The sequence below is a fragment of the Stegodyphus dumicola genome, chromosome 6, assembly GCF_044657685.1.
Source record: "Stegodyphus dumicola isolate Sdum_Otavi_A_Nest chromosome 6, ASM4465768v1".
Classification (NCBI taxonomy): Eukaryota; Metazoa; Arthropoda; class Arachnida; order Araneae; family Eresidae; genus Stegodyphus; species Stegodyphus dumicola.
Window position 1 is genome coordinate 164,730,748 of NC_140773.1, and position 14,511 is coordinate 164,745,258.

Sequence of the window (14,511 nt, forward strand, 5' to 3'; positions counted from 1 at the left end):
ATTTGTTGACATATAAAATAAACTTACAATTATGTAAAGTTTCTGAATACACAAAACTCAATAGCATTCAACATATACTACATTATACTGATACTGGACTTTTCTCGATAATTTGAAAAGCAATCACTACCACTTAATTCTGGACTTAATTAAATAAAGTGCTTCAGAGACAACTCAGCACCATTCGGTTAATCCGATTAACGAGAAAACGGGCGTGTTACCTTGGCGAGTGTTGTTCCGCTCTTCCGGAAGTTTGGCGATTTTTGGCGAGAGATATCCGTTTTCGGCAACCCACAGCACGGCGTTATATGAGTTGAAGAGAGAAGCGAGCACAGGCGACTGACACCCATCGTAGGCACCAACTAGTTCTGTATTTTTACGGCTCATTAAGTCATACGTTGTCAATTGGATGTTAATGTACTTTCCACCCTGGAAGTTTGCAAGCCAAATTCCAAAGCATCGTACTTACTCTGAGTAATTTAACTGGTAAGTTTTCTTCTTTTTTTGAATATATTTAAGTTAATTAAGTGGCACTACGACGTAAGCGCAAGAAATATCACATGAAACGAATATAATAAATGTAGGAATTCAAATAAAACTTGGTTTAGATTTTACTATTTTTTTGAATGTGGTGTTTGCAGACTTAGCTGCAAGTTGAACATATCTGTATGTAGTTTTGTTTACATTTCTTTTATGTGTTCTTAAAGTTAGCATATTATTATCGAGTTAGGATGTGGTTTTTAAGGGGCTGTTGGTATTTGTTTATCGAAATAATGTTATGAGCACTTATGTAGTGGCCTAGAAGATTCCCACAGTTAAGTTTTATGAAAACTGTAGTTGATTTTTATCGAGGAATGGTAAGTATATAAATTAGATTATTTCAAAAAATCGTTTTGAATTATGTAGTAAATTTTTAAAGAAGGCAGGGTCTGATTAAAACGGGCTGCTGTCCTACGAACTGAAGTATATTTTATTAAAGAAATTTAGATTTTAATCAGGAATGATTTTCAGGCTATCTAAAGTCTAATGTTTGGCTTCATGCGTCAAGGAAGTAAACAGGGCCTGGTAAAGGTTATTACGAAACTTAAATTAATATAATCTTTAGTAAGTAAGGAATTAATTTTATATGCCAAGAAATTTAAATTAATTTTAATTTTGTGTTTAAAGTATTATTTTTAAATTTCTGAAGCAACGTTCTTTCTTCTGAAAATTGTTATAAAAACAAGACAGCTATAACTTCAAAAAGAGTACAAATCTGTCAAAATGTTTTGCACTAGTTTGCCAATATCTTCTTCATGTAGCTTAAAAACTATATGTTAGTGCATCGTAAACTCTGTAAAACACTACCATTTATATTAAGATAAATCAATTTTTTTCCCAAGGCATAAAAGAAGAAACATTCCTTCACAAAGACATCCTCTCTTGATCAGATAAAACTTCAAATTCTTTAATTTGTTACTGATGCATCGATTATTTCGATCCATCATATATTTTATTCATGTACATTCATGTAGTTTTAGGCTTTTAAAAGCATTTGTGCTTTTGCAGCAAATGCTTTAAGTGATTGTAAAAGAGGACATCTGTAACTAGGTATGCCACATTTTCAATCCAGTTAAAATTAATTAGTCAAAGTTAGGCAAAATTCAGCTTTACAAAACGCACTGTACATTTCGAAGGAAGCGCGAATGGAATTCTTCTTCTTCAAAGGTCGTTTTTGTAAAACAAACATTAATATAAAACTGAATTTTGCGTAATTTTCGTCCATATATTGCCTACATGATTTTAGCAAAGGCTGTGTTTAAGAAATTCACTTAGTTTCCACTCGCTTCTTAAGCATTCGCCAGGAATAGCCGAACTTGTCGGTCATTTATCCATGTTATGACGATAGCTTTGATCAGTTTCGGAACTTGGAGTGACCGATATAGTACCCGCATAGAGGGATGGTCAGGTAGTACACTTGACTTCCACCTTTGGTTTCGAGGTAGTAATCAGTCTCCGCTTAGCTTTATACCGTTCAGAATTCTTTTAAAATTTATTATATATGATTTTAAATGAAAGGGATGATATTATACCAGGCTAAGTTGAAAATTACTTCGCTAACTGAGAAAAATTGAAAGAGGTATTATGGTTCAAAATTAGGTGTTTACAAGAATTACAGGATTAGGATTATTTCCATTACACCAAAACACGCACGAGCTATCTTCTTAAGGGCAGCGATATCTTCGTGGAAGAGGTTTTAAAGGAAAACTATCTCGTATATACAGGAACCAAAAAGATGATAATTACTGTAAAACAACACGCAGATGAAGGGTTATTTTGAAGCAAAAACTGTGTGATAGAAATGAGCATAGGCTAATGTATAGAGTATTATTCTAATCAGTCAAACATATTTCTGTATTTCAAACTTTTCGCATTAACCGAAGCAAAAGACAAATACAGTTTCTGACATTCAGTTAAAAAAACAAACAGAAAATTATCTGAAAGGTTTTAGATTTTAACTGGTGCCCAAAACGGTTTAGTCGACCAGTCTGCTCTTGCACTCTCCTGCTAACCCACTTTTTTGTCTTTTTAACTTTATCATTATGTATCGCTTTCATATCACTTATGCCATATCCAATTCAACAGCAAAATCAGAAAAAAATCTAAAAGCAGCATAGCAGTATACATTTAGAATTCTCGATGCAGCGTTAAGTGTTGGCATGCAATTTTTTTTTTTTTTTTTTTTTTTTTTCAGTTTCTCAGTTCATCCAATGTTCAGGGTTTTACTAAGATAGCTTTGTAGACCTTTTTTGTCTTTTTATTATTAACGCTTTAAGTACTTACTTTATTTATTAAATTTCATATTCTTGGCTCTTACACACATAAAATTCGATTCAACAGCAAAATCTCAAAGTATTTAAAAACAGCATATCTTTAGAATTTCCGATAGAAAGTCTCATGGGCTGGAGATAAAAATGTTTTATTCCGTACAGTATTACAACTGCTTGCTTTCAAATCGTTACATTTGTTAATCAAACGTTCGCTAAAATTTTACAAAATGTGAAATAGGTAATGAAATAAATTCGAAATTCATAATTCGAGATCCCAGGTGCGCATGTTCGGGTGGGAGGACTTAAAATTGATGGCTTTAAGTTCCGTCATTATTGTACATTGCGAGAAACATACATACATTCATGCAAATTTTTCATTATGTAATTAATATCTTTAAAAATAATAAGGGGAGATAATATTTGGTGGCAACTGTTTGAAAAGCAGTTGGCCGTTTATTGTGAACCAATGAAAAATCCCATTTCGAGACTAATAGCCACTTTTGGGCTTTACAAAAGGAACATAATTTTATGAATACAAAATCTTCTCTTCTCTATAGTCTTCCTCATCTTCTGTTACTCAATCTCCTACCGTTTAGCTTGTAGCATCATGATTAGAATGGCACCGTCTCTTGCATTGCATTTAATGTCTACCCCCTTATAAGAAATGAAACTATACACTACATGCTACTCGTATGTACCGGGACTATAAATTTATCGTATGAGTTTTTTTAACGCTTTAAAGTACTTTATATATTGGCTAAAGATATGTAACGTTAATTGATCTTCCATTTCTAAGCCGTGTCATCTTATGCATGGTTTCACAGGAATGTTGTTCTTTGAAACACCCGTTTAACTAGTAGACCTATATAGTATATCTATGAGTCTGTTTATAAAAAAATTGTAACAGTGGAAATTTTAAATCATATTCCTTTGAAACAGCAACATAAAATTATAAAAAAAGATTAGCAACAAATAAACCAATGCAAAAAGCTGAATAAGTGAAAAACAAATTCAAGAAACAAAGGACTATAAAACAGAAGTGGTTTTACATTTCTGTTGATATCTTCATCAGGGATATGGTACTAGAGAAATGTAATACTCATACTCTCTTTCTGAGCTAACTAATGAATAATTCAAATTCAAGGACAAATAATTTAATAATAATTTTTTAATTAAGTTGCTAAACAGACGTTCAGCCTCAACAGGCTATGAGTGCGATGAAACATCAGGTGGTTAAGTAATTTCTTAAGTATCGGAAAAGAAAAGATAAAGCGATGAAACTTTTAAATTATACAATTATCCATAAAATACCAGTATGGCCTTGGACAAAAAGCAAAAAAACATAGATGGCCAGTAATGGCCGCTGCACGTGGCCAGAATCCTTTTGCGGGAATTTCAGCTACGTTTTAAAATGACGTGCGTGCCAACTGTTTTTTGATGAGGAAATCATGACCCTTTTTTACATGTACTGTGTCTAGTTATTTATGTATGCAATGCAGGCATCAGTTTTAATCAGAACTTTTCTGCCTGAATGAAACCCCACAGTAAATATTTAGACTACAATTTTTATCAGTATTTTCAGTCCCTTTTTGTATCATAATAACACTGTAGTACTGAACCGAATTTTACGCTTTTAAGCTAAAACTTGCTTAACTTTACTAGGGTGCAGACAACTTATCATCCTTGCCTTTACATTAGAAGTCTCTCTGAAGTGAATACGACAAGAATAAAATAAAGCTAAAAGCTTATTCACTGCAAATTTGTAAGTACAAATAGTTAAAAATTTAACTTCTAAGCCACCTTTACTTGAAGGCTGAGACACCAAATTTTAAGAATGTGCAAATCAAGTAACGAATTAAATACGGTTCCCAATCACGCGCCTAACATGGTTCCTAATCACGCTCAATTTCTAGGCAAAAACACTAGCTAGAAAACTTCGAAATAGCACATTTAAATAAGGCGTGTGGTTGTTGAGAAGACAGCTGCACTGCTTGAGTTAGCAACTCTATATCCTTTACGCATTCACATGTGGTTGAAGTTCCATGTAATGTACTTGCTGACAAAGTTGGCGGAAAAGCACAAGTATAAAACATATCTAGTATATGTATAAAAGAAGAAAGTATGTTTGTTTGTCCTCTAATAACTCAGTGACTACTATTGTTATCGTCACCAAACTTTGTACAATTCTTTTCTGGGTCCTGGAAAAGGTCGACGTCCACTTAAAATCAGAAATATGAATTAAAAACTTCAAAAAACGAACACTTTCGCCATCATTTTTCCTAGTGGCAACAGTATCGCAAGCTGGAGATGAAAATCGGCTTCATTTCGAAAGTTGTTGCCACTGATCCCTTTCAAATCCTAGAGTTTGTTAATAAAAAATTTCTAAGTTTTACAGTGAAATAAAAATAGCAATGCCAAATATTAAATACGTTATTTCCGATTCCAAAAATTCCTGGGAAGCCATTTCGACTATTCCCATCTTCGTACGACTTAAAGCAGCCGAAATATTAATTCAAAAATCCAAAACCTCTAATTTTCGCACTCGTTTTTCCGCGTGGCAACAGACTCCCGCGTTGGAGATAAAAATGCTTTGTTTCGAAAAGTGTTGCTACTGCTCGATTTTAAATCGTAGAGTTTGTTAATGAAAAATTTGTAAATTTTACAAAATCTATACATATAAAGAAGATTGTCTGTTTTGATCAATTATAATAAATTTTTTGCCACATTTAATCGACCAAAATTGATAGTTGAAATATTGGATGGAACTTAACGATTATTTGCTTAGAAAGACGAAAATCATTAAAAAAACTGCATGCCATTACTGCTGATATAATGAGAGAGAATTAGTTTATTTTTCTGTCGATATTTTTTATGTGGGTTCCATATCGCTTCAGATTGAAAATGTATGAGTATGAATCGAACTTTTTGCATCGTTATTAGAGAAGGATTACAGCGGTATCGTTCTCTTTGTTGTTAGATGCATTACGCTCAATCTAACTTAACTGGCATCGAGTACTTCCGCTAGTTTAATATATATATAACCTGTTAATTAAACAAAACGTCGTAGCGTAAAACCGTAGAATAGCTCAAGCTGTCAAATTTTATGTTATAATATGTAACCAAGCTACTGAAATTCCATTTATTAATGGATGAATTAAGTTGCAAGGAATCAATATTGTTGATTAGCGCTGGTCTTAATAATTAATCTTTTGGACATTTTTCAAAAATTCAGTATCTGTGTATACATAGTTCAGCTTCTAAATTTTTCTGCAAGGTATGCAAGTAAAATGCTTCATTTATTTGCATCTCTACATGCAAGATTATATTTGCAATGTGTGCAAAAATGTTTTATCTTTTCACTCCGATTTTGTCAACTTTTTCTTTCTTAGAAATATGAAAGCATTGCAGCGTTAAATCAACGTCATGTGTCACGACCAACGCGTTGGAAAAAGAAGAAACTGGATCTAGATCTCTGACATGACTTGAAATCATTACATTTCGCTCTCTCTCTTTATATATGTCTACGAATCCTAACCCGACTTATTTTCGTAACCATTGATAGGAGACATATATTTCGAATTACAAAATGTTTTAAATGACTCAAATATTCATGTTTTGTCGTTTAAAAATTTCAAAAAAATGAGTTTGTAATAATCACGCAATCTAACATTTTGTTCATTTCTCTGCACGCTATACTTATATCCAGAAACATTTTGTTATCGTTATAAAATTAAAACGCAAAAACGGACCGAGATATGTAATTTCAAATTTTTGAATTTCTAACGTCATTTTCAGTTTGCATTAAGGGGTCGGTTAATAAATAATAGTCGAAATTAAAATAATTCGAAGTTGGCTTTCCCTTATGAATGGGAATAGTCGAAATTAAAATAATTCGAAGTTGACTTTCCCTTAAATGTCCTTCAGTGATATTCTTTTGTAATTTACCAATGTCTTTATCGATAATTTTATCGATAATGTAGTTAGTATGGCAACAAAAATTTTGACACGAATAATTTATATGTCTTCAAGGTAAACAAATACGTTATTGATATTTTTATGAAGTTTTATTACTTAAGATTTACAAATTGGTGATCACACAAAAATTCATTAAACTACAAATATGTTTCATTTTTAATTAATGCAAATAATGTTACGAGTTGGCTGCATGTATAAAACTAATGCCTGCGGATGCTTTTTAGAACACGAATTGTATAAAAATCTGAGAATAAATCAGAATAAGCTCAATAATCTGCATAGAAATACTCATAAATTCATATTTCAACATCAGAACATTTTCTGAACGACATTTTATATTTAGTTATGTGCTTAGGGAAATATTTTGCTCTTTGTTTTGTGTACGACCCCTGAGTGTGGTATCCGATTTTAATGTCAAATATATCGGTCAAATTTGTCCTAATGGAGTCAAGTTTTATGCGTTTAATTTTTTGCAATGAGTGTAAAACCTTTCCTCAATATTTTTTCTTTTTCTCCCCTGATGGCGGACTCTAGCCGTTTTTAGATATTGGCCACTACTAAGACCGGAAGCGGTGGTCTCTTTATTATGGAGGCATGTGAACCACCGATGCCTCCTAAGAAAGGACGGACAAATTACACTCATGGCATTCGAACCCGGGCTCTTCGGTATGGTAGTCAGAAACACCAATCACTTGCCCATCGGGACGGCATTTTGCTAAATATAGGAGATTCGGCGGAAAGTGTAAAATGTGAGATATTGCAGTTTTTACAAAGGTAATTTCTTTAAAAATGCCAAAGAATGAACGTTTGTGTTGTTTAACTTTTTTTTATAGGTGTAAGTATATGTCAGTGACTAGCGGTTGCAAAAATAAAGGCCAAATATGGACTTTGTGGACGTGGTGTATATATGTGTATGTGTCTGTGTGCGTAGTGTGTTACACAGAAGGAAAATTCAGGGATTTGGGGAGGGATTGATACAAACGTAATAATCTGTGGTTTTCTTTGCTTGTTGAGACGTTTTCACCAAGTTTCTTTATGCCATCGTTATAATTGCAGGTAGTTCTTTTTATTTTTACTTTGCTGATATGGCTTTGCGGTATACTCTCTTCTAGTCATATGATGTTATTGAAGTTTATAACTTGCATGATTTACAATCCATTTTTGATTCGTATGCATCTTCTCTGAAATTAGCTTAAAAAACCATCCTCACAGATGTTTCGTCAAGAAATGGCAGCGTCAAAAGCGGATGAAACAATGCCGACCATGCTTATTTTTAAATGTACTTTTTATATTGTACCAGTATATTGACGGTAATAAGTAAAGTTCTGTTGATGAAGAATTAAATATATTCACATAATTAATTATATAAATAATAAATATTTTAAAATAAAATATATTTTTTAATATCTCAATCTATATAAATTTATAATAATAATTTATAGATCGTAATATTTAAAGATATACAAATTTATAATATAAATCAATTAAATAAATAAATTTTCTTCAGTTTGCTTTCCGATTTCATTCTAAGTCGTATCATTTGCTCAACAAAAATTGGCTTCTTTAAAATTTCTTCCCATTTTCCCTTTCTTTAAAGTTTCCTTCTCTTAGTCAGCTTTTGATCTGAAACTCAGCTATTAAATAGCACTTACAGTTAGTTAACAGAGATTTCTCATCTCCTATTATTATAAATATTAATGAAGTGTCTAAAAATTTTCATCTTTTTCACAAGAAAAAATATTCTTTCGTCAGATAAATTATTAAAATTTATTGATTATTATATTATTTTCTTCATTTAATTTCAGAACTTTGTGGGTAAACAAATACGGATATTTTACGTAAGGACTTTGGTTCACGTGAATTCTTGTGGAGACGCCGGGATAAAAATTAAACTTCATTTGAATAAATCATATCCGACAATACAGTCTCTTGTCCGGCCTTTAAATCAACTGTGAAGTATTTCTCGTATGACGACATTCTTGTTTTCAAAGTAAACATTATCAATAGAAACTTTTTAATGTGCATCATTAGATTTTATTTCTTTGTTCATTTAATTGTTAACCCCCAAAAGATATATTCGTCATGGTTTAGATAAATTTACAACACTGTGTTACCATGTTTTTAGCTTTGTTTTAGTTAAAGACCCAAATTCAGCCTCTGTTTTTCAATAACATCGAAGAATTTCATTCTTATTTTTTTTCTTGTTTTCCTTTCCATGTGTAGAGTCGTTAGGTTATATCGATGCAGAAGACGTGGAAATTGTGCATTCATGCTTTCGTGGTGTAATTGGAAGCATACTTGATGCACATACGAGAAATCCAGGGTTCGAGTCCCGGCAAAGGTACGACACATTTTTCACCTCTCCAGCTTTAAAAAATGCTGACTGACCGACCCTACAAGTGGCACCCGAACTAAAAGGTAGTGGTCGATAATTCATCACCACCAGGGTTTTGCGATTGGGTCCTCTAATCCCCAGGTACCCTTTTAAATGGGGTAGTGTATAACGTACTTTCTCCTTTTTCCATAACTTCGTGGTGTAATTGAAAGCATACTCGACGCGTATTCGACAAGCAGCAGTACACAGAGTATCAGTTTTATTGTCACAGAAGGTTGCATCAAAATCTCTTTAGGCCCATCAATGGCCGAGTGGTTATATTACTGAACACTGGTAATTCACGTCGGATTCGAATTCCAGCAAACTGGCTAATTGCATGGACGTTTTTATGATTTTCCACGTGTACGACTTTAATATGAGACAGTTCCCTTTAGAAAAACCTCCACTAAGGGCTCCACTAGACAGATAGTCCTAGCATGCGGTGTGTGATAATAATCCGCTTTAATTCTGAATTTGATTTGAGTGATTTTGGTTCACAGGCAACCGAGTATCTAGAGCAGAAAATGTTGATTACGTTCCAGTAATAAATTATTTATCCTAGCCTAATGTTAGTTATTTCGCACAAAATAGCCAAAATTTGTCGCTTGTATGTTAATCAGAATCTTAAAAAGGGAACGGACCTCTTTTTGAACCTCGAACATGGTACTGTTTTTACTGAGGCAAAATAGACGAAGAGGATACGAGTGATGACACAACAATTATTGCTATGGCAAAAATGAGAAGATAGATATCAAAGCAGAAAAAACTATTACTGAAGAAAAGAGGTAACAGCAGATGTTGAATATATTTACTTCTACTTCCGTTGTAAACTAAACAGAATATTTATTGAAGAAATACGTTTTGTAATAAATGTTCATAGAGAGATAAAGGTATTTATTGTCAAAAAAGGAAAATACAACACTCGTAATGAATGAGAGAATTATGACTAGAAAGTAGAATGCTAAGCTTAAAAAATGGTAATTTTAAAAGAAGTGCAGAGAAGAATTAGCCCATATTGGATAAATAAATGTAATGTAAATAAATAAATATAAATAAATATAATAAATATAAATGTTGAAAACAAAAATGTAAAATAGCTTTCTAATGCTGAGCGAGGCATGCAATAAATCACGGCAACGATTTCTAGTGTTACTATTAAGCGCAACCAAACGGAAAAGAAACCTGGAATGCGTCCAGTCTGATTTTTGCTACTAGTGAACTAAAAATGCTTCTTTTGAACTAGATGTACTAACACTAAGTATTCGGCTACGAACACAATTAAACCAGGGTGTGCCTCCGACTTGGAAAATTATTTAGATTCTAAACATGCCCAATATAGTAAATACTCGTAACAAGGACTAATAACAAGTTTGGAAAAATACATTGAAATTTACGTTCCCGGTTTTTATATTCCGGTAAAGGGTTTTATGCTGTAAATATGCATATCACATGACTCAAAAAATTAGTTATAGAACTTTGAAATTTTGTATACACATTTACGCATACTGATGTTATAGCGTTATGTATATAAAATTCGTATAAACTTACTGCTATGCTTTTTTATTCTTATATGTTGGTAAACTGTACATTTTTTAAAAAATGATTGAATTATGTTGATCTTATGTTTTGGTAAAGGTTTTTATGCCTTTAATTAATCTGTATGGAGTAGTTTATAAAATTATCAACAATATGAAAGTTATAGTGGCGCTAGGCCTAACGTGGCGGCTATTTGTTTACATTTGAAACTCTTAGTTGTATAGCGAATTAAATCAGTTGGGGCACCAAATTACTTGCGTTTTTACGCAGTGAGACCAAAAGTTTACTTGAAAGTTCTGTGCACCGAAAATTTTGTTTTCTTCCCGTTGACCGAATTGCTTATTTTGGCATAGAAACTCTTAATTTTAATTGCGAAAATTACTTTTTAACTCTTTTTAATTGTATTTTTCTTTTTGACTTTTTAACTATATAGTTAACAATTTTTAATGAAGATTTGTTGGGTTTTTATGTATTTTTGCTTTGCCGCGAAGTGAGGACTGAATTCATTGAATGAAAAATATATTTGTAATGAAATTCGAGGAAATAAATGCTTTGCGTCCTGATGACAAACGCAAACGTGTGGCAAACGAGATTATTGATGCTATTGAAAATGATAACACTTTCGCACAACGCATCGTGCTCAGTGATGAAGCGACTTTTCATGTTAGTGGTCATGTAAACAAACACAATATTCGAATTTGGGGCCTACAGAACCCACATGCAGCCATTGAACATGTGCGAGTTCGCCAAAAATCAATGTGTTTTGTGCGATATCCCGATTATTTGTTTACGGCCCATTCTTCTTTGCTGGAAACACGGTGAAAGGTCAACAGTATCTCGCTATGTTACAAAACTGGTTGCTTCCGAGGCTGCACGAAGACAACTTCATTTTTCAACAAGATGGGGCACCCCGTCACTGGTGTCGCCAAGTGCGTGACTATCTGAATGGAACTCTATCGAACCGTTGGATTGGTTGTCAAGGAGCTGGCGACTTAGCATGTCTCAACTGGCCTGCACGGTCACCGGATTATACACCCTGCGACGTCGTCCTGTGGGGTTTCATTAAAGACAACGTTTATGTACCACCACAACCACACAGAACCTTGAAGAAGAGAAAAACCGGATTCGTACTGTCATAACAGTGACGATGCACATGCTTGCTCGAGTATGAGAGGAATTTGAGTATCGATGTAATATTATTCGTGTCGCTGACGGAGGATATATTGAATATCTGTAACATCTGTAATCTGAACTTGAGAGGTTATTTGTAAAATTTCATATTCGTATGTCATACAGTTTAATAAATATATACATTTGAAATACGTACATTCTTTTTGAAACACGCTGATATGTTATTAATCTTTGGCGAAATAATTGAAAAAAAATCGAAATTAAATTAATTTTATTTCAGTGACGAGTAACGTAAATCTGCTTTTAGTATGCTATATTCAATATTTGTTTAAACCTAGTATGATTTATTACACTCTTCACCTTCTGTTTAATTCTTTCAATTCATATTTACGGTTTACACTGGAGAAATATATTAATTTTTAACAGGTATGCGATCGATTCTGCATTATTTTAGAAAGAACATTACTGAACATTCATTGAATTTTTCTGTGTAAGGGTCGTTTCAGGATAATACTGAGAATACAGAGAATCGAATGGTCAACCACTGTTTCGAAGAAGTTAAAAATAGACTGTGACTATTACGCATGTGCTGCTAAAACCTGCTCATCGATAGCGTTTCTTCGCCATTAAATAGAGTTAATAGACACGAAACAGTTGTCATAAAAGTATAAAAGGGAATTTTTCCTTCAAAAGCTTATAATTTTGTTCGGCGTCGTTTAATTAACGTAGAGCTTTAACGCTTCAACAGATATTTCCGCTAAACCAAACGCAACATAAAATACCATTAAAAGAAAGTCGAGTGATAAAAAAACTTAATTTTTATTTTACTTCGAAAGCTTTTCTTTGAACCCGCCTTTATACAGAGAAGCAGGTAAAAAGATTTTATAGGAGTTTTATTTCCAAACATTACTGACTGATACATTTTATGTACATTTTCTTTATTTCCGTATAAATCGTCCATTTCAAAGAAAAGGAAGGAAAAGAAAGCTATTCGAAGTAAAAGCTTGTTATGTGCTGTCAGTTATCTTTATTTATAACTTCATAGCTTAATTTAAAGCATTTGTGGGCATGGCGGTCGATTCATAGCTTTTACTTTATTTCCATACCTGAAAGATATTTTTCAAGAAAATCATTAGATTATAGCTGTTACGTATAAATGATATTTCAACGTCAAATATTCCAAACAGTAATGGTGAAAGCTTGAAATTAGGATTATGTATAAAAAATCATTTAAAAAAATTTTCATTTTGCATCATACAATGTGCTTTTAACGGTATTAAAGAACAAACTCTGGAACAAGGCTATTAAAATCTTAAAAAGTTTTAAATTAAGAATGGGCGAAAAGAAACATATTAATAAAACGATAAAAAATACATACGCTGCGACTCAAATAATAGAGTACAAATGTCGGCAATTAGGACTCGTCGAGACTTCGACATTTCCGGATTTGGGATTTTACCCGATATTAGATCATCACTTTAAATCTAGTATGATGGCATGTAGAAAAGAAATTACTGTTACATTTCTCCTAGATAACGCATTCAACACTTCGCAGTTCAGTTAGCTGGTATTCAATTACAAATATTTGAAAAACATCTTTAGACATAGCTGAGTCATTTTCAAAGCCATTGTGTGCTGATAGTCATTATTCGGTTTTGGTTTATTTAATTACACAAAGCTCTCGAGGGCTCTCTGCCAAATGGAAAGGATGCCTTCGTTGAGGACTTTCTAAGAGAAACTGGCTCGTCGGCAAATGATGTACTTCATGTAGAAGACGGTTATAGAGACTAATTACTGATCATATAGATTTATCTAATAAGCGATTGTTTGCTCATTATGGAGGTATTCTCTAAAAGTTTTTTTTTTTTTTTTAAATGAAAAAACAACAAATGCGCGCTTGCGTAAAACAGGATCTAGATTTTTGGATTTTAGATCATTTTGGATATTGGACGTCCAGATTTCGAACTTTGTACTACATAGTTTATTATTTATGCTAAATTATAAAAATAAAACTAATATTGTATTTTTTATCCAATCAAAATTGATATGATCTTTTTTTTTTTTTTTCGTTCAGAGTCAAAAGAGACGTTCAGGGAGAGTATTGTTCAGATCTTACTAAGAGACTCTGGTGAGAGATTTAAATTTTTGTTTCAATGGAATTTTTGTTTTTAGTAAATTAATGCAATTTAAACACCCTCGAGATCAGAATTTGTTTTAGCAAATACAGAAGTTTAAATAAGTTAGCAGCTCATTTAGTGAGAGAATAATAAATTTAGTTCATAAATTTGCCAAAGAATGCACGCGAACAGTAAACAGGAATATTGAAACATTAGTCACAAAAATCTGATCTAAGAAGACATAATTTATAAGCCACTTACTTATATTTAAACCTACATTTTGTTTTGAAAAGCAGTTGTATGTTAGCGAGTGATGCCAACTGAAGAAATATAAGATACAAAAGTGTTCTAAATGAGCTTTCAAGAAATTTGGCAAGAAATGCAATCTTTGATTCAATCCTTAAAAAATGCCTTTTGTGAACTAAAAACTGTAGAGCTGAGATACATCTCAGGATACAAAATTGTTTCTCTAATAAATGAGTCTCTAACAAAAGTTTCCAATTTTGGCGACAAAATTGCTAAAGTAAACAAACCTGTATGAGAGTGTGCTCATATTTTAAAAGCAGGT

At 32.6% G+C, this 14,511-nt stretch overlaps 1 protein-coding gene across 2 annotated transcripts in view; it reads left to right on the forward strand.

The window, feature by feature from the left end:
* Positions 1-331: 331 nt before the first annotated feature.
* Positions 332-14,511, forward strand: part of LOC118181872 (N-acetylglucosamine transporter UNC93A-like) — a 214,623-nt gene continuing 200,443 nt past the window's right edge. For both annotated transcript variants that reach the window (XM_035351100.2, XM_085819135.1), the window contains exon 1: positions 332-486. The gene's annotated coding sequence lies outside the window, so the exon portion shown is untranslated. The remainder of the gene's footprint in view (positions 487-14,511) is intronic.